This window comes from Arvicanthis niloticus, chromosome X, assembly GCF_011762505.2.
Source record: "Arvicanthis niloticus isolate mArvNil1 chromosome X, mArvNil1.pat.X, whole genome shotgun sequence".
Taxonomy (NCBI): Eukaryota; Metazoa; Chordata; class Mammalia; order Rodentia; family Muridae; genus Arvicanthis; species Arvicanthis niloticus.
In genome coordinates, this window is record NC_047679.1 from 22439806 (window position 1) to 22459387 (window position 19582).

Below are 19582 nucleotides of genomic sequence, written 5' to 3' on the forward strand. Positions count from 1 at the left end.
AAAGTACACAAACTTAGTATAGTAGATTATTGCAAGAGGGTCTCAATTTTTCACCCCTTCATTCTTTGGCCTGAAATTCTTTTTTGAAAGATTCTTCACTTCTTTTTAATTACCTGTTTGTGCATGTGTGTGTGTGTGTGTATATGTGTGTTTATGAATGTGCACATGAGTACAGTTCCAAGTACCCACAGAGGTGAGAAGTGGTTATCAGATCCCCCAGAGCTGGAGTTACAGATGGTTTAAGTTGCTTGGCTTGAGTGCTGAGAATCAAATTGGCATCCTCTGGAACGGCACTGGCTCATAACTGCTAAGCCTTTTCTTCGTCACCCCCTGACTATTAAAATTGTTTTTAATAGTGCCTATTTCTTGTACCTGGAATCTAGGATGACCTTTTAAGCTGTTTGACAATGAATGATGCATCAAAAATTACTATGTGTCAGTTCTAAACAGTGACCTCAAAAGAAATTGGAGCTTCCAAATCCTTCTTCTGGAGCCTTGAAGCCACTGTGGGAATGTGGCTAGACTAGCCAACAAGCAGCATACCAGCAGCCCATCACCAGAGACAAGGATTTTACACAAATTGAACCACAAATGTGAGCATAGCACAGCAACAATTAGAGCTCTATCTTTTTGTATACTCAAAAGATATAATTAGTAGCCTTGTAATGCCATTGAGTTTGGAATTGATTCGTTACACAGTGATACTGTGGTAATGAACAACTGGTACACATGTCAGCATGTTTTTCTTTTCATATTATGCTGGTAGTCTATGGTTCAGATGCAGTTTAAGGATGTTCAAAAGTTTGTGTATTAAGAGATCTGATCTCCTGAATGGTGGTATTGGAAAGTAAAGAGAATTTTAACTGGTAGAATCAAGTGGTATATTATTAGGTCAAATATAGTCATGTCCATGGAATTGATTATGAAAAGCTAGTGTCATGTTCCTCCCCTCGTTACCTTCCAAGAAGTGATGAAACCAGAGGGAAGGGGCATCATCAGATGCTGTGCCATGCAATTTGAACTTTCAGCCTCCCAAACAGTGATCTAAATAAGTCTCTTTTCTTTATAAGTAAGCCCAGATTTGGTATTTTTGTTATATTAACAACGAAGGGGATTAATGCATGTAGTTAGATTCCAAGGCAAAAGTCAGGCTACAACATGTTTTTCATATAGTATGCTTTCTGTGTCTTGTCAAGAGGAAAGTATAAGTTTGCCAGGTGAACCAAGTTTTCAGTAAAAAGAAGGATCTGGTATGTTACTTACCAGTGTTCAGACTTCAGAAAATGGTCAGCTTCCAATACACCCAAACTACTGTGACAGAGTTGACTGATCTCCCTCCACAGTTCAATGCCATAGATTTGAATTCTACCATCAAAACTCTCTAGTATTTGCTGGGACTTTAACTACTTCTTTTTTTTTCTGGTTTTTTAAGACAGGATTTCTCTGTGTATCCCTGGCTGTCCTGGAACTCCCTCTGTAGACCAGGCTGGCCTCGAACTCAGAAATCCACCTGCCTCTGCCTCCCAAGTGCTGGGATTAAAGGCGTGCGCCACCACCGCCTGGCCTTTAACTACTTCTTGTAGGGATCTTTATCAGAAAATTAAATAGAGATGGACTATTTGCCTAAAATTCTCATTGATACCAACAGAAAACCAAATACCTGAGAGCTTATGGGTGTCACTGAGCTTATGGGTGTTTATACAGTGAAGGCCTAAAATCAGCAATAGGCCTCTGTCAGCCATACATGCTTCCTAACACAAAGTCTTGGTCTCTGTGAAAAAACACTAAAACAGATAAGCTATGAAATCTTGTAAACAGGCAGCCTTGGTGGAAATTTACCAGCCTGGATAAGAACTAGTAGTCATAGACCCTGTGCATAGGTAACCTTGGTGGAAAGTACCAGCTTAGATAAGAACCAAGTGAATCATAGACAGAGTCATAGTGACCTATTCCCTGCTTCATCACTCAGCTACCCTGTTCTGGAAGATATCTGTACTCCCCCTGAAAACACCTATGTTCCTGCATCATCCCCTTCCCCACATCCTGCCTCTATGTGCATATAACCCCTGTGTGAAAAAGTAAAAATTACGGTTTGATCAGCCTATAGACAAGCTGCTGTTCTTTGTGTGCCCCTGTTTCCCCATTCTTTCTTTTAGGTGATCTCCCCAGACCCTGTTCACTGCCCTGCTGGATGGGGCATATTGGGGGGGGGGTGATTTTCATTCAAACTGCCACAAGCAAGTTAGAGGGCTTTTTTTCAATTAAGTTTCAACAGCATTTTCAATGATTCACAGAAAAATAAATGCTAAATTAAAGCCAAGGAGCAAGGGCCTGCTTCCATGAAACCTTGCAAGCATTTACAGCTTTCTCATTGTAATTCTAGCAGAAAGACTCCAAAGTTCACTTATGCTCTAAACCACCAGTTCTCAACCAGTGGTTGTGACCACTTTGTGGTTCACATATCTGATATTTATATTATGATTCATAAAAGTAGCAAAATTAATACTAGAAAGTAGTAGCAACAAAAATCATTTTATGGTTGGGGGTCACCACAACATGAAGAACTGTATTAAAGGGTCACAGCACAAGGAAGGTTGAGCATTACCGCCCTAAAAACATTTATGTGGATTTGAAGGAACTCTTCAATTTCTACAAATTCAGTTTTCATATTATGATTGTATTACATGTGGGAACTATTATATACCTTGTCTTCTTTTCATGAAATATTATGTTTGTTCATGTTTTTTTTCTGAGTTGTTCTTCAAAACTGTACTGGGTACTGAGCTTAGACACAACCAGCCATCAGAAAGCCATCAACAGTCATTGTAAGGCCTGAACCTTTTCCTGACATTCTTTCTCTGTCTTTCATGCCCCAGACTACTTCTCCCTCTGAGTCTGGATCCTCCAATAATCATTTGAAAGTAAAGATAAGAAGAAAAAAATAATTCATCCCAGACTGAAATGATCAGACCATTTCTTGCAAATATCTGGCAAGACAAAGAATAATCATGCGGGATCCACCAGAGAATATCACAATACTGTATATTCTCTGGCTATCTCCCATGGCTTTGTTTTGTTAAAGGGAGAGGCAAACCAGGAATGCTGACCTGTGCCTTTAATCCCAACACTGGGGAGGCAGAAGAAAATGGATATCTGTACATTCAAGGCTATCTAGATCTTTACAAAACTAGTTCCAGGACAGCCATGGCTAGACAGTGAGACCCTATCTAAAAACAACAACAAAACCAAACCAAACCAGGGAGCAGCAGCCTGAAGATCCATGTTATAAAGCCTCATGGACTTTGCCCCAACAACTCTCTCTATCTGCCATCTTGACCTCATTGCCCTTCGACACTGGCAATGTTTTCTTAAGTTAAGAGAAATGCTTCCTGGTTCTTTTTCTCTTGGATATTTGTAAATACTAGCTTCCCTTCCCCGTGATTCCAGACTCTAGACCCTCCATCAGTTTGTTAGCAGGGTTGACATTTTAATTGTCTCTGTGAATCCTGACTCCCATTTCAGAATGGAGTCTGCTTCATGATCTGTTTAACATGTTTAGCTTGATTTCAGATGAGTGGGGAACAATTTGATAACTGCCTGGTCCAAAGGAAACTCCACTATCCCAAATTCCTACCATTTCCAAATAAGGAAATGAGTCAGCAGGAACAAATGGTTATCTCTGGTGCCTACTGGCATACCAAAGAGCATGCTGGCCTTCGGGTTCTTTCAGCATAGCAGATACCTGTTACAGAGTCCATGCTGGCATCCTGGCTCCTTTCCCCAAATCCTACCCCACATACCTGCACACCCTAAACTTCTCCAGTTCACAGGCTTCCCTCCCCCCTCCCTTACCTTCTCATTCTCATATAACCCTAACATTTTGGCCATGGACTCTTGCTTCTCTCTTTCTCTTGGTTCTCTCTCTCTCTCTCTCTCTCTCTCTCTCTCTCTCTCTCTCTCTCTGTCTCTGTCTCTCTTAGTCTCTCTCTCTTGGTCTCTCTTCGTCTCTCTCTCTCTTCGTCTCTCTTAGTGTTTCTCTCTCTTCTCTCTCTCTCTGTCTCTCTCTCTCTGTCTCTCTCTGTGTGTCTCTCTCTCTGTGTCTCTCTCTCTCTCTCTCCTCATATCCCAGTCAAATCTGCTGATCATGGTTCATCTACCACTTTCTCTCTCTACTCTGAACCCTTCCAGATGCCTTTGCCTTTGCTCTCCCTCATATCTACAATTTAAAAAAAATCCTTCCCTTCAACAACACCTGGGAGTGTTCATAAACTCACTTCATACAAGACATTTTTTCCAAGATTGAAAATTATTAAAACTTACTCCCTAATTTAACACATAAAATATTCTAGAGCAATGTTTCTCAACTTGTTGGTCATGACCTCTTTTGTGACCACATATTAGCTAGATATCCTGCATATCAGATATTTACATTACAAGTCATAACAGTAGCAAAATTACAGTTGTGAAGTAGCTACGAAATAATTTTATGGTTGGGAATCGCCACAATGTAAGTATTAAAGGATCACAGCATTAGGATGGTTGAGAACCATGGTTCCACATGATTCCTTAGATTTATTAAGGTGAGCTAGATATATAAAACTGAGAGACCAGGGCTTATAGCAATGTACATGAGCTTTATAAAGCAAGCAGTGGGAGGTTAATATTCAGGCTTCATTTTGAAGACAGGCCTAAAATATGGCTCTATACTTTCTAATGGCCCACTCAAAGAGAGAAAATGCAGCCTGTTTGATTTATTGTCTAAGAAAAAACTTGCCTGTAATCCTGGGGTGGCAGAAGGGAGAGCTAAAAACACATTCCTGCGCAGGTCTTCACACAGTGCACATCTTCATTGCTGATAGAATAACCATGACTGCTGTGCTGCAGGGTGCTCTTTACAAACCCCTTGTCGAAAGCAAAGATGGTTATAGATGCGCCTCCTACCAAAGGTAGCTTTTCAGAGGGACTTGCAACAATATGATCTAATGTTCACCTCTCCCTGTGGTTAGCCAGAAATAAAATGATGAGTATCCAGAAATGAATACACAGCTCATGCTTGAAATAAGTGTTCGTTAATATTTTCTGAGATCAGGACTGATGGCTCGCATCTTTAGTTCCAGCATTTGAGAGGCAGCTGAGTCACCACAGATTTAAGGGCGGTCTAGGCTAGTAAGTTCCAGGACAGCTTGGGCTACAGAGTGAAACCATATCTCAAAACAAACAAACAGACAAACAAGCAAACAAAATGAAGTAAAACATAAAAAAAAAGAACCACCCAATATGAAGCTAAGGATGGAGATCAGTTGGTATAGCGTTTGCCTAGCCTGAAGAAGACCCTGAATTCTATTCCTAGAGCCATATAAATTAAATGTGTTGGTATATGCCTATAAAGCCAGAAATTGGGAGGTTGGAGGTAGAAGGTTCAGAAGTTCAAGGCCATCCTTTGCTATATAGCAAGTTTGAGGCCAATATAGGATAGATGAAATACTTTCTCAAACGTGTGTGTTTCTCTGTGTGTGTATGTGTGTGTGTTTATGTGAGTGCACACATGTGCACACTTGAGAGTGCACGAGTGCATACATGTTTGTATCTTTTGGTGTATGTATATGCACAAAAGTATTGCCTTTTTTTTATATTGCTTCATGCTGGGAATACCAGGTAGATAGTTCTAAAAGGAAATTCACCTAATTTGCAATGTAAGACTTTCAGGTTTGTGAACAGTAATGTTGGGACAATGAGATATACCATTTACATCCCGTTTCATGTGAGGATTGAGTCTCATAAAATACAGTTGTGCTTTGTGGTCTTAAAGGGATGAGAAAAGCTACCTAAGACCCTTTCCCAACTGGATGCTGACAATTCATTTCCATTGTGTTGGGTGGAGCCTATATTAGGATAGGTAGGAGAGAAAAAGGAAACATATTAGAAAAATAGCTCCTGGCTAACCCAGAGGTAAATTTTACTTAGGGGCTGTCTCAAGTGCCATACACTCGGAGTCCTACTTGCTACTTGTGACTATTTGTATGAAACTCTGTGGGAACCAAGAATTCTAGAGCCCAAGAATGTAAGAGAACATTCTGGAAACAGACTCATCATTGAATCTTATTTTCATTTTGGAGATGAAAGACTCCAAAAGAATCCCTTCCTCATAATTTTAAGACGGGGAGAAGAGCTTAGTCAGTATTTTTGGAGTTTACACTTAGACATCTTGTGGCCCTTTCCTACAGAAGAGCTAACTCTTGAAGCCAGATCTCTAACTATTGCATATGTGCCTCCAGAGACTGAAGGATCCAAACAAATGCAAAAGATGACTCTGAACAACATGCTGAATCGTCTGTTAGTGGTGGTAGTTTGATTTTTTTTTCTTCTAACTTCAACAAAAATCAAACTGCAGCGTACACTAGCAATTGGACTGGCTAAAACAGCGACCATTTCTATTGCCTGGAATTGCTCTTGCCTAAAATCAATGTTCATGACAGTAAATGTCATGTAGGCATAGAAACCTTCCAAATTATTGATGGAATGTGGGAACTATAGATGTAAGGCATCCAACAAGGTGGGAAATGAGCTATTCAAATCCAGGGAACATCTCACTGAGAACTTTTGCTATGCACACCCATGAAAGGGATAGCTTTGAAGTGTACTTGCTAATTGTCCTGGGTGAGGCTCTCCAGAAGCAGAGCCGAAATTGGTCATTCTTGGGCAAGTAATCTTTGTGTTGGACAGAGGAATGTTTGTAGAAGAAATCTGTGAAGGAGATAGAAAAATAGGATTGGGAGACAGCAAAGATAGAATTGTAGAGGAATCCCAGTGACTGCCTGGCTCATGCTCACCTTTTCCCTTTCCATCTTCCCTCATTACTTTCCTAAATGCCACGGGAACTCTGAAATAGAAACAGTATAGTAGAACCTTACCGGATCAATCTTCAGGCAAAGAGTCTTTGGTAAGCTGCACCCATCAATTCCTGGCCCCTAGCCACCATATGTGTACATGGAACAGAAGAAGGTGAAACAGCTCAGCTAAGACAACTATGGTTGGCCAGGACCATCCTGTAGGAAGCAGGTTTCACATATGGGCTCTTAGCAACATGGGAAGCAGATTGAGTGAAGGATCTCAGGTGTAGTCTGCAAGACAAAAACAACAGCAATTAAATCTGCATATCTTGAATTTGAATGAATACCAAAGTTTTTGGGAATGTTTATTAAACAGATTGTTGCACTCCACCTCCAAAATTCTGATTCACTTAGTCTGGGATAAGACACTCACATCTCCTAGGTGTTTTAATGATGGTGGTGGGCCCAGGACTGCACTTGGAGAAGCACTGCTCTGAAAAGCAACCATTATCACCCTTGGAAAGCTAGGTCATGGGTAGCTCTAGGCTCTGTACATTCACACATCAACATACTTACAAAGGCTGAATAAAGTCATGGTTGGCTCATTGAAACCATGGGTATACTGGTATTATTAGGTCAATGGCTCCACTAAAGATCATCTTCTCATAGAACTAGCCAACTTCAACTCCCACAGGTAAATGCCAGTAAAGAATGGAAGTACCATAACATTTTATTCTAGAGACAGTCCCTCAGCAGTTCAGTGACTGGATGGAAAAATGTTGAACATGGAGTTAGGAAGCCTAGATTCTTTCATGAATGGCTTTATGATCATTGGCAAGTAGCCTCAAAGTGCTATGCTTCAGTTTAGTCAGATATGATAGGAGACCTTAAAGGTACCTAAGATATTCTACCGGTAGTCCTACATGTCTTTAACTCTAGAACCCAAAACAAGGCCTAGGCAGCAGATTCTAGTGGACTCTGTGTGTGTGTGTGTGTGTGTGTCTGTTTTCATCTCTTCCTCTCCACCTTATTCCTTTGAGGCAGAATCTTTCAATGAATCTGAAGTTCACTAATTTGGCTAGGCTGAATTGCTAGTGAGCTTTTGTTGCGCGCACCTCTTTCATGTCCCCTTCGCCCGCGAAGAAGGACACGGAGGTAGTAATCGGGTATCACTACAGACGAGGCTTTACTTCTTGTAACAGCAAAAGCGGAAAAGACACCAAGCCCGGGAAAGGCACTGTTATATATACCCTAGAGTGGCGTGTTCACTTCTGATTGGCTGTTCACTCATCACCCCATATTACGCCTCGGGATTGGCCAGTGACTTTGGCCGGCTTTCTGCCTTTGCAGCTGCGCAGTTACTTGTTTACTAGTGGGAGGACACGATGTCCGTGCCATCTTGGAATGGCAGATTATACCACTGCTAACAGCGGCTTCCTACAAGCTTTCTTGATGTGCCTATCTCTGCCCCCAAATGCCAGGGTTACAGACATGTATGGCCAAGACCAACTTCTCCCATGATTGGGTATTGGGAATTCAAATCCAGGTCCTCAAGTTCAGATCATAAGCACTCTTACTCTTCTCCCCATCCTGTGGCTCTAGTCTTAATGTGCTGAATATGATGTATTGAAGGAAATTCTTGAGTACTTCCATCTGGCCCTCTTTAGTGTAACATGTAAACATGCTGTAACCTGTAACATGCTGATTATCCTGAATTATGTTTTTCACACACTATACTTTGATCATGTTTTCCTTTCCCTAACTCTCCCTCCCTACCTGCCCAAATTTGTGTCTCCTCCATCTCTGTCTCTCTTTTCTGTCTCTCTGTGTCTTTTTTTTAGATTTTATTTATTTATTTTACATATATGATTACACTGTAGTTGTCTTCAGGCAAGCCAGAAGAGGGCATCAGATCTAATTGCAGATGTTTGTGAGCCACCATGTGGTTGCTGGGAATTGAACTCAGGACCTCTGGAAGAGCAGTCAGTGCTCTTAACCACTGAGCCATCTCTCCAGCCCCTCTCTATGTCTTTCTTACACACACACACACACACACACACACACACACACACACACACACGCGCGCGCAAAAACAAACAAAACCAATGAGACAAGAAAGATAAACATGTTATGAACTCACATATAAGAGGGTATTAACTGTAAAATAAAGGATAAGCACACAAATCCACAGACCCAGAGAGGCTAACTAACAAAGAGGGCTCAAGCAAAGAATGCATGACTCTCCCTGGGAAGGGGAAATAGAATATATATCACTGGTGGACTGGAAGCATGTGGGGATGGGAACAAAGGGATCAGAGAACAAAGGGGGCAGAGAAATGAAGGGAGTACTGGGAGAGACAACTGGAATTGGGGGACATTTCAGGGGCAAAGTAAAAACCTAGTGCAACAAAAACTCCCAAGAATCTACAAGAGTGACACTAGGGAAGATGCCTAGTAGTGGGGGATATAGGGCCAGCCATCTATAACCAGGCAAGACTTCCAGTGGAGGGACTGAGACACTAACCTAGCCACAAAACCTTTGACTTACAACTTGTCCTGCCTGCAAGATGTGCCGGGTAAAAGTGGTCCAGAAATTATGGGAGTGGCCAACTGGTCTAGGTTGAGACCCATGCCACAAGAGGGAGCTTACCCTAACACTGCCTGGAGGGCCAGGACCCAGATGCTGGATAGCCCAAAGACATATATATATATATATATATATATATATATATATATATATATATATATATTGTATGTGTGTGTGTGTCTGTGTGTGTGTGTCTGTGTGTGTCTGTGTGTCTGTGTGTCTGTGTGTGTCTGTGTGTGTGTGTGGCTTCTTTGAATTGGTCTACCCCAACAGCTACCACATTGATGAACTGCTGGAGTGCATGAAGGGGCCACCGATCCTATAGATCCAAAACTACAGGATCCGCATGACACAGGGCACCAACAGGATAGCCCGGAGGTGTCCCAGTAAGGATCCAGTATTGGTAGAGTAGAAGAAGCCAGAAACCTAATAGCAGACCGAGTCATTGCAATGAATATTTGCAAGTAAAGATTTGTGGACGAAAGGGTGTACCGTAACACACTATAGTTTTCACAATGAGATTTTTTTCCTGTGTTGGGAAGGGAAGTTGTAAGGGTGGAGGGTGGGTATGAGGGGAGGGGAAGATGAGTGGGATTGGGGTGCATGGTGTGAAATTGGCAAAGATTCAATGCAAAGTATTTTAAAACTTGGGAAAATGACAAAATAAAACAAAACAGAAAGCACACACCAAAAAAAAAAAAAATGGAGTTTGTTTTGTGTGGGTCAACTATTCCTGGACATAACACCTACTCTAAAGAGTGGTTAATATACCCAGTGCAACTCCACTGAAGAAAACTAATTTTTTCTTTACTGAAGAGTATCATTTGCAGATAGCTTCTTGATTAAGGCTGGGAACTTGTGTCTACTTCCCCTTCCCTGTGCTGGGACCTTTTCTGTATTAAACCTATGCAGGTCTTGTGCATGTTTCTATAGTCTTTATGACATCAATGTACATCTGACCTGTTGTGTCAGGAAGACAGTGTTTCCTTGGATCCATCCATCACCTCTTTTTTAAAAAATCTTTCCACATTTTCTTCCACACAGCTCCCTAACCCTGAGCCAAAAAGTTTAAAGAAGAAATCCCATTTAGAGAGGAATGTTCCAAAGTCTCTCACTCTCTGCACATTGTCCATTTGTGGGCCTCGGTGTTAATTATTATCTACTGTAAGAAGAAACAAGTTTGTCTGATGTGAGTTGAGGCACAGATCTATGGCTATAGCAGTGTGTCATTAAGAATTATTTTATTGCTGTGTTCCTTTAGCAGAAGCATAGTAATGAGTTTTCCAATAGGCCTATGACCTATCTAGTCTCATGTTCTTGGCCATATTAGCAGTACCAGGTATGGGTTCCATCTCTGGAGTGGGCCTTAAGTCTATCTAATCAAAAAGATGTTGTTACTCTCGAAACATTTGTGCCACTCTTTCATCAGTATATCCTGCAAGCAGGTCATTGTTGAAAGTTGCAGATTTGGAGCTGAGTGATACTGATGATTACCTTCCTCCAATGGTAGTTTGCAGAGCACCCTCCAGCACTGTGAACAGTACTCACTATGGGTAAAGCTTTTAGTTCGGTACCAGCTTAACTTTTCCATGTTCCATGCCATAAGTGTTGTCTTCGGCAGTAGAGCCTTAACATCAAGTTGTTGAGAGCAAACAACAGTCTTGGCAATAACATGGGAAGTGTTTAGGGAGGGTTCAGGGGACCACCTTGATCAACAAGATTCAACAAGATGTAACCCATTCCTGGCATGGAGGTTGTACTTGAGGCCCGATTCTTTCTCTCCATCAAGAATCAGTAAGAGGAAAGCAGTGATATCTGAGAGCATTCACTTGAATTTCCACGGTGTTACACAAGGGAAGGAAAAAGAGTCATTGCTCTCTCACAGAATACTCTATCACTTGAATCGATCTCAGTTCCTGGAATCTTGTGAATTGGAATCACTAATCACCAAACTGACTCTGAGGGCCTGAGAGATCGCAAAGTCAGGGGCATTTCCTGTGAGCTTCGAGGTTTGATTTTAATTCTCTGGGATGCCACATGGAAATTTGAAAGGATTTCTTCTAAGTACTACGGTCATTATGTGAATGCATACTGAGCAATCCCTAATGAGTTAGATTAAGAGCACAATGGACCACATCACATAAATGGAGGCACTTCTGCTTAAACATTAATAAGCTGGGTAATTCAGAAAGAGCACTCGAGTTCAGACCTCGTGAGCCCCCAGGAAGCAGATGCCTCCCTGCATCTGGTCGCTTTTATTTTCAATGATGACGGAAAGTCACAAAATGTATGTGAAAGGCATAATTTATCTTTATTCAACCACTCAGGTGAAGCTCAATCTTCTAGGGAAGTAGGGCGTGCTAGGGACACTTGGGAGCAGTAGCACTGGGGAACATAGATGGGGTAGGGTGGGAAGGTATTTCTCTCATAGATGAAAATGCCAAATAAGACTCTGGACATGGTGAACCTTAGGCAGAGTCCTGAGGTCAGTAAGGGGTGAGATTTGCAACTATAAGGAATATGGTAACACATTTTATGGAAATATCTCTTACATTTTAAGAGACAAAAACTTTTACCAGAGATATTTAGTAATACACTATGAAGGCACTTAAGACTTAAAATTTTTGTTCTACTTTGTACTTGGCCTGTTTTGTGTTTTGTTTACCTGCCTTTAAGAGAATGATGTAACAACCAATCTTCTTGCCTTGCATTTCTTATGCAATCAACTATTACAACCTAACCTAATGCACAGTTATAACCTTAAATTATGTCTTCTACTATGCACCTGACCCGGAATAATAAAAGTGTGTGTGTGTGTGTGTGTGTGTGTGTGTGTGTGTGTGTGTGTGTGCGCGCGCGCGCATTTTATGACAGCAAGTGCTGAATACAGCAAACAGATTGAAAGCAACTTTATACAATAAATATCCACCATAAGCATTGTAAATACTAGGGATATAGTGATGTTTGCAGTGAATATTTACTTTTCTTAGTATTCCAGAATAAGCTGGAGTAAATAACTTGTAAAACTCTGTTAGAGATTTCTGTAAAATATCCCTGATTATTTCCTGATGTAATCCTTTCTTTGATACTTGATAAACAGAGACCAAAACTCTTTCATAAGGGACAGATATAGACAAGACAAACAGCAGACTCATATATCAGATAGATCACAAGCAGTCCAGAAAACTTAAGATACGGAGACGTGAAAGACATGGAGAGAGAAATGGAACATTCAAATCTGGACTTGCTCTGGGTCAAACTACTCCAAGGGAAAGTGCTTTGATTTTTTTCCTTAATGCCACACTGGCATGTATTGGTGACTCTTGAATTTGTCATTAATAGATTTAAATCAACACATTTTGGTCCCTTGTGTAAGCAATCTCTGATGTGTTTAATCTACGAGAAGGAAGGACAATGTTCCAAGCAGAAGAAACAACTATATAATCAATAGAGTCCTCAAGAAACAGCAGATGGGCTGCTGGACAGTGGTGACACATGCCTTTTATCCCATCCTTCAAAAGGCAGAGGCAGGTGAATCTCTGAGTTTGAGGCTAGAGAGTTTCAGGACGGCCAGAGCTACACAGAGAACCCCTATCTCAGAAAGGAAAGGAAAAAAGGAAAGAAGGAAGGGAGGGAGGGGAGGAAGGGAGAAAGGGAGGTAGGAAGAGGAAAAGAAAAGAGAGAAGAGAGGAGAGAAAAGAGAAACAGCAGATGACTTGGGGCTAAAGCAGAGTGACCATGGAGAGGACAAGGGTATGTCAGCACAGATGGCGGGGAAGGAGGGCAAAACATGTTGGGTATTCACTCCAAGTAAGATGAGAGTCCCTGAAAGGGTTAAACACACGAGTAGCATGGTCTGAGGTCCCCCTTTGAAAGAATTCTCCTTGCTTTTTGTGACTAATACATTGTTGAGGGAAATAGGACATGATGGTAAATTTGAGGTGTCAACCTGACTGGACCTGGAATCAACTGAAAGCTAAGCATCTGGGCACACCTGAAATGGATTTTGTGGATCAGGCTATTTGAAAAAGAGTAACCCATCCTAAATGTGAGTGACACCGTCCAGTGGCAACCCAGACAAAAGGCAGGCTGATGGGGATATCTTTGCTTTTTGGCTCATTGTCTTCACATATTGCTGGCAAATTCTACTCTATTAGTGAGTTCATCTGTGCTGCTGCTGCTGCTGCTTCTGCATTCCTTCCCTAACATCAGAGACCCCAGCTTCTTCGAACTTTCCGAGATGTACTGAAAAACCTATGGCTCTATGGGAATAGTCCAGGCCTTCAGCACCAGGTTGGAATTACTGAGACATCCAGCCTGGTGGAGTGAGAAGCTATTGAGTCCTCAGCCTCTCCAGTGTGGAGGTAGTCACTGTTAAACTACCCAGCCTATGTCATATAAACCACTGTAATAAAGGCCCTTTGTAAATGATAGTCACTTTATCCATTCTAGTCCTCTAGAGAAGCCTGACTGATGGGGTGGAGTAGGAGACAGGAGATCAATAAGGACGTAAGAATGTGGGCTAATAAGATGTGTGATGTGTTTTTGATCATCAGTTGTAAGATATTCATACTCTTGCTGGTTAGCTGAGCACACTGTGCTGATGATCTGGGTGTAAAGGAGAAGGAAAGAGAAGAATCAAGGATGAAGCCAATAGGTTTGGGCTGAGTTACTGGAAGAATGAAGCTGCCTAAAGCACACAGCAACACAAAGCCATTAGAAAGCAAAGATTTGGTTAGAGTTCTAAATTTGGAATGCCTTTTTACACCCCACCCCCCCCCAGAGAGATGTTATGTAGGCAGTTGGACATATGAGTCCAAAGTCACGAAGTCAGGTGTAAGCTGCAAACGTAATAATGGATGGCAATAGCTACATACCCCCTTCTTTCTAAACCACCACACCCTCTCAGCTCCATTGGTAAGTGGCCTTAGAGGGCAAAAAGATACAGATTTACATCAGTAAATGTTTCCTTTTTCGTTGAAAAAAATTCATACAACATATTCTGATCGCGATTTCCCTTTCAACTCCTCCTTGGTCCTTCCCACCCACCCAACTCCACCCCCACACACTACTTTCTTACTCTAAAAAAAGCCAAGCAAGCAAACAATTTTTTCCTTTCTTTCTCCCAAGACTAGCCTCAAACTTCCTATGTAGTCCAAGATGACCTTGACCTTCTGATCCTTCTTCCTCCATAGCCCCAGTGCCACCGTGCGTGGCATACATGATGTCAAAAATGCAACCCAGAGCTTCATACATGTCAGGCAAAGCACTCTGCCAGCTGAATAAATTCATTCTCAGTAGTAAAAATTTTTAACATTACAACAATTTGTAAGCAAACCTAATAGAAAAGTGTGCTGGTTTGAAATAAAATTGGTCTTCAAACGAAACCTAAGGGTACAAATTGACCACCAGGGCCAGAGTAGCCTAATATTTGAAGGATGGAGTTAGACTTTTAGTGAGCTTTACCCAGAAATAACTAGCCTTCCTCCCTCTCTACCTCCATGCCTACATATCACACAAGAGCTGTGAAACTGGACATCATCAACATAAAAAACTGTGCTGCACCAAAGAACATTTATCAGCGGCTCATGGAGGCACACACCTGGAATCCAAGTACTCAGAGGTTGAAGCAGGACCCTTCTGAGTTCAAGGCAATGTGAGCTATACAGAGCTTCTTCTCAAAAAGACATTTGTTAAGAAAGTGAAAACACCTTTCTAAGAGTTACAAGATGGAACAAGATGTTGACAAAACATATATTTGACAAGGGTCTAGTACCCAGAATGTTTAGGAATCTTTACGACTCAATAACAAAGTGGGCAAGTGAATACAATAGACTTCTGGCTAGAACTAGCACTTTAAAAAATGTTCAAAATCATTTGTCACAAAGGAAATGCTAATCACAGTCATAATAAAACACATACTTCAAACACACAAGGATGGTTATAATCAAAGAATGAAGATAATAAGAGCTGATAAGGATGAGGAGACTTTATGCTAAGAATGAAAAATGGAGTTGGAGAGAGACCTCAGTGGGTAATAATACTCACTGCTCTTCTAAGGGACCTCTGTTTAATCCCCACCCCACATGGTGCCTCATAACTGCGTACAGCTCCAGTTCCAGGGGATCTAACACCCTCTTCCAGTCTCTGTGGGTACCAGGCACACACAGGTATGCTCTCGGGTAAAACACCCACACAATAAAATAATAAAATAAAAATTTTAATTAAAGAAAGTAAAATGGAGGCTAGATAGGTGGTTCAAGGTTAAGAGCACTTGCTTTCAAGCATGAGGACCAGAGTTCAGATCCCAACACCTACATATCAAGCCATGCATCACACATATCTCTGTAACCCAACAACTTAGAGAAACATATAGGAGGATCTCTGCAGTTCAGTAGATACAAGCCTAGCCAAAAGAAAAATGTGAATTACATGTTTATAGAGGGACACTAAATGATTTTTTAAAACACCCAGTAATATCCTTTAGTCTGTGAGCATACACACATGCATGTACATCCATATATGCCATGCTGACACACATAAACAATGTTCCCCCGTTGGATCACATATTTGAATTTTTAGTCCCCAGTTTGTGGTACTACTTGGGGAAGCTTAGGAGGTATAGCATTGTTAGAGGAAGTATGTCACTGGAGGCAAGTTTTAAGAGTTTAAAATCTTACACCATTCCCAGTTGCTTTCTCTGTTTTGTGCTTATGGTTCAAGGCATAAGCAATCTGCAGCCATCATGCCTGCTGTTTGTTTCCATGCCTCTCTCCCATGATGTATAATTCTCCTAGAACCATAAATCTAACAAAGCCTTCTATAAGTTACCTTGATCATATTTTTATCACAGCAACAGAAGAATTAGACATAATATACCCAATAGGACCAATTCTAAGTATATGTTGTGGTTTGAATATGAAATGCCCCCCAAGGATCAAGTGTTTGAACACTTGGTCCCCAGCTGGTATGGCTGTTTGAGAAGGCTGTGAACTCTTTAGGGGGTAGAGCCTTGCTAGATGAAGTGGGTCAGTGGGGTGGGCCTTGAAATTTCATAGCTTGGTCCTACCACCTGTTCTCTTCCTCTCTGCTTCCAGTGTGTGTGGATGAAATGTGATCACTCCAATTCCTGACTGCTGGGCCAGCCTCACACTCCCGCTGCCATGCCTATACCATCACAGTGAGCCTTATCCCTTTGGAACTATAAGCAACTTCTTCCCTAAGTTGCTTTTGTCAGGATGTTTTACCACAGTCACAGAAAACAAATGAATACAGTATAAAATAAAGCTCTTTTTTGTTGTTGTTTTTGGTTTTCCAAGACAAGGTTTCTCTGTGTAGCTCTGGCTGTCCTGGAACTCACTCTGTAGACCAGGCTGGCCTCAAACTCAGAAATCCACCTTCCTCTGCATCCCAAGTGCTGGGATTAAAGGCGTGCACCACCACTGCCCAACAACAAAGCTCATTTTACATCATTGTTTATATCAAAGGTCTTTACAATGTACACACTGAAAACAATCCAAATGCCCATTGACAGATGAATAGATGAATATGTGGTTTATATACACACACCCGAATAGCACAACATGATGAACCTTCAAGTTTGTATGCAAAATGAATGAAACCAGCACAAAGGCATCCCATATGATTCTTTTATGTGAAATACCTAGATAACATGGGTAAAATCACAGAGGCAAAAATAAGAATGAGTGCTCAGGGAAGGAGACGGGGTGGGGACATGGGCTGACTTTTTAAATAGACATTGTATTATAGACATTTTATGGCATTTAAAAAAAAAAAGAAGCTAAAATGTAGAAAGGATCAATGAAAGAAGCATTGAAAAGTGTAAGTCAGAGAAAGAATCTGCCACAGCAACCAGGAGCCATTTTGAGCCTGGAACATCTCTGCTACAGACAGCAAATCAACAAAACCATTTCCTTTATGCTGGAAGAGCCTACGCTTTTGGAAAAAGTGGCTGTTGATAAAGCTGGTCGTTTCCCTGATCTGCATCTATTGGAAATGTATATAGTTATATTTTCCCCATTGTTTACCATGGTAAGCTTTGAAAATAGCTTGTAAGCAAGAGAAACTGGGCTGAAGGCAAATGAAAGGCGGAACTGAGCAAACTGTACCTTTGAAAGCACAGACTGTATAGGGAGGGATGGGGCTGCTATTTTCAGACTTGTGTGGGTGTGAGGATAACAGGCCTCTGGAAACAGCTGTTTAACAACAGCATGTGGGAAGTCTCTAGAGGCACAGGACCACCCTCCACAGTGATCCATGGGCAAGTTCAGGAGTTAGAAAAAAAAATCTCAAATGGGGATTCAACCTCAGGACTTGAATGAGTTACATTATTTAGCAAGAATATACTTATTCTGCTCTAAAGAACAACTCTGGAGCAGGACTAGCCAAGTCGCAGGCAGACAAAGTGTACTACCTTGAGAATACCCTCCAAGCCCCTCTGCACCAAGCACTTCCAGAAGGAAACAGGCCCAGGTGAGACGATGTTGATTCTGGGTAGACTTTTGCCTCAGGACATTAACACTGAGTGCAAAGTCTTTATGACTGGGAAGGAAAGAAGGTTGTTTCTAACATTGGAGTTGTTCTCCTTTTTGTTTCAAGGAAAGCTTGTCCCATCACAACTCACTGAAAAGCAAAACCAAGTCATTTCCACACAACCACGGAGAATGCACCAGAAATCGAATGCAAATGCTAGCCCATGAAAAAGTAGTTGACAAGCTAAACCATACAAAACTTTATATCTAACGAATAATGGGAATGAGAGTGAGAAAGCAAGCTTCAAAACTGTACTGGCTGGTGTTTTGTCAACTTGACACAAGACAGAGTCCTTTGGGAAGAGGAAACCTCAATTGAGAAAATGTCTCAACTAGACTGGCTTGTGGGCAACCTGTGGGGTACTTTTTTGACTAATGATTGACAAGGTTGGGTCCAGTTCATAGAGGGTGGTGCTACCCCTACACAGGTGGTCCTGGGTGATAAGGAAGCAGGCTAGACAAGGCAAAGGAAAGAAACCAGTAAACAGTACTCCTCTATGGCTTCTGCTCCAGGTCCCTGCTCTGCTTGTGTTTCTGCCCTGATTTCCTTGGATGACGGACTGTGATGTGGAAATAGAGGGTGAAATCAACCTTCTCCTTCCCAAGTTGCTTTTCAGCTGTGATGTTTTATCACAGCAGTGGGAACCCTAACTGAGACAGAAATCAAGGCTATTTATTTAACTATATCCTGGTCAATGCTTTCAGGATTTATTCATTCTAACAGTAATTCAACAAATCTATATGTACTACTTGCCATGTGGTTGACATAAAACCAGCAGGTGGAATGCTGCATTGCTGAGCATAGCAGACAACTCAGACATTGGAGAACAAATGATAACCAGAGGAATACAGACAACTATTGACCCTGCCAAGAGCTGGGTGGGAGAGGAATGTTTTCCATCATTCACTTTCAAGGTCTCCTTTCCCCATCCTTATTTTCTATTCTAAAGTTAAACTCTATTCATGATTAAATATCACAAGACTAATCTCCAGAAACATGAGCCTGATGTCATCAGAAGTACTTTAATTTGTGTATTTTCTATGGCCAATGTTACATAATGGTGATGGTTTGGACTGAAAAATATCCCCCAGGGTCTCTACTTTGCATCTTCTAAGAACAGCTTCTAAAATAAGAGAACACACACATCTAAATGAGAAACAACCCATAGTTAAACTAACTGAGGAAAGTAGCAGCTTGTCCCCCAGAAACCTGTGAAGTCTACAGACAACTACACAGCTGAAAGAAGTACCCAAAAATATGAACTTGTATAGTCAGCTAAAATATGTACTTGTATAGTCAGATTGAGAAAATCCAGGGATTTCCCGGAAAGCCTAGTTTGCAAAGCCTTCCTCAATTAAAAAAAAAAAAAAAAAAAAAAAAAAAAAAAAAAAAATGGCTAGAGCAGTCGAGTACATGCATGTGTGTGTGCATGTGTGTATGTGTGCTTGCTTGCATGCGATGCACATAGACATGAGGAAGCCAAAGGAAATCCTCAAGTATCATCTACCTTTTTTGAAATAGGGTCTCTCATAGGCTTGAAATTGACCAGATAGGCTAGGTAGCTGGCTGGCCAATAAATCCCAGGGAACCATTTTTCTCTCTCTCCAGTGCT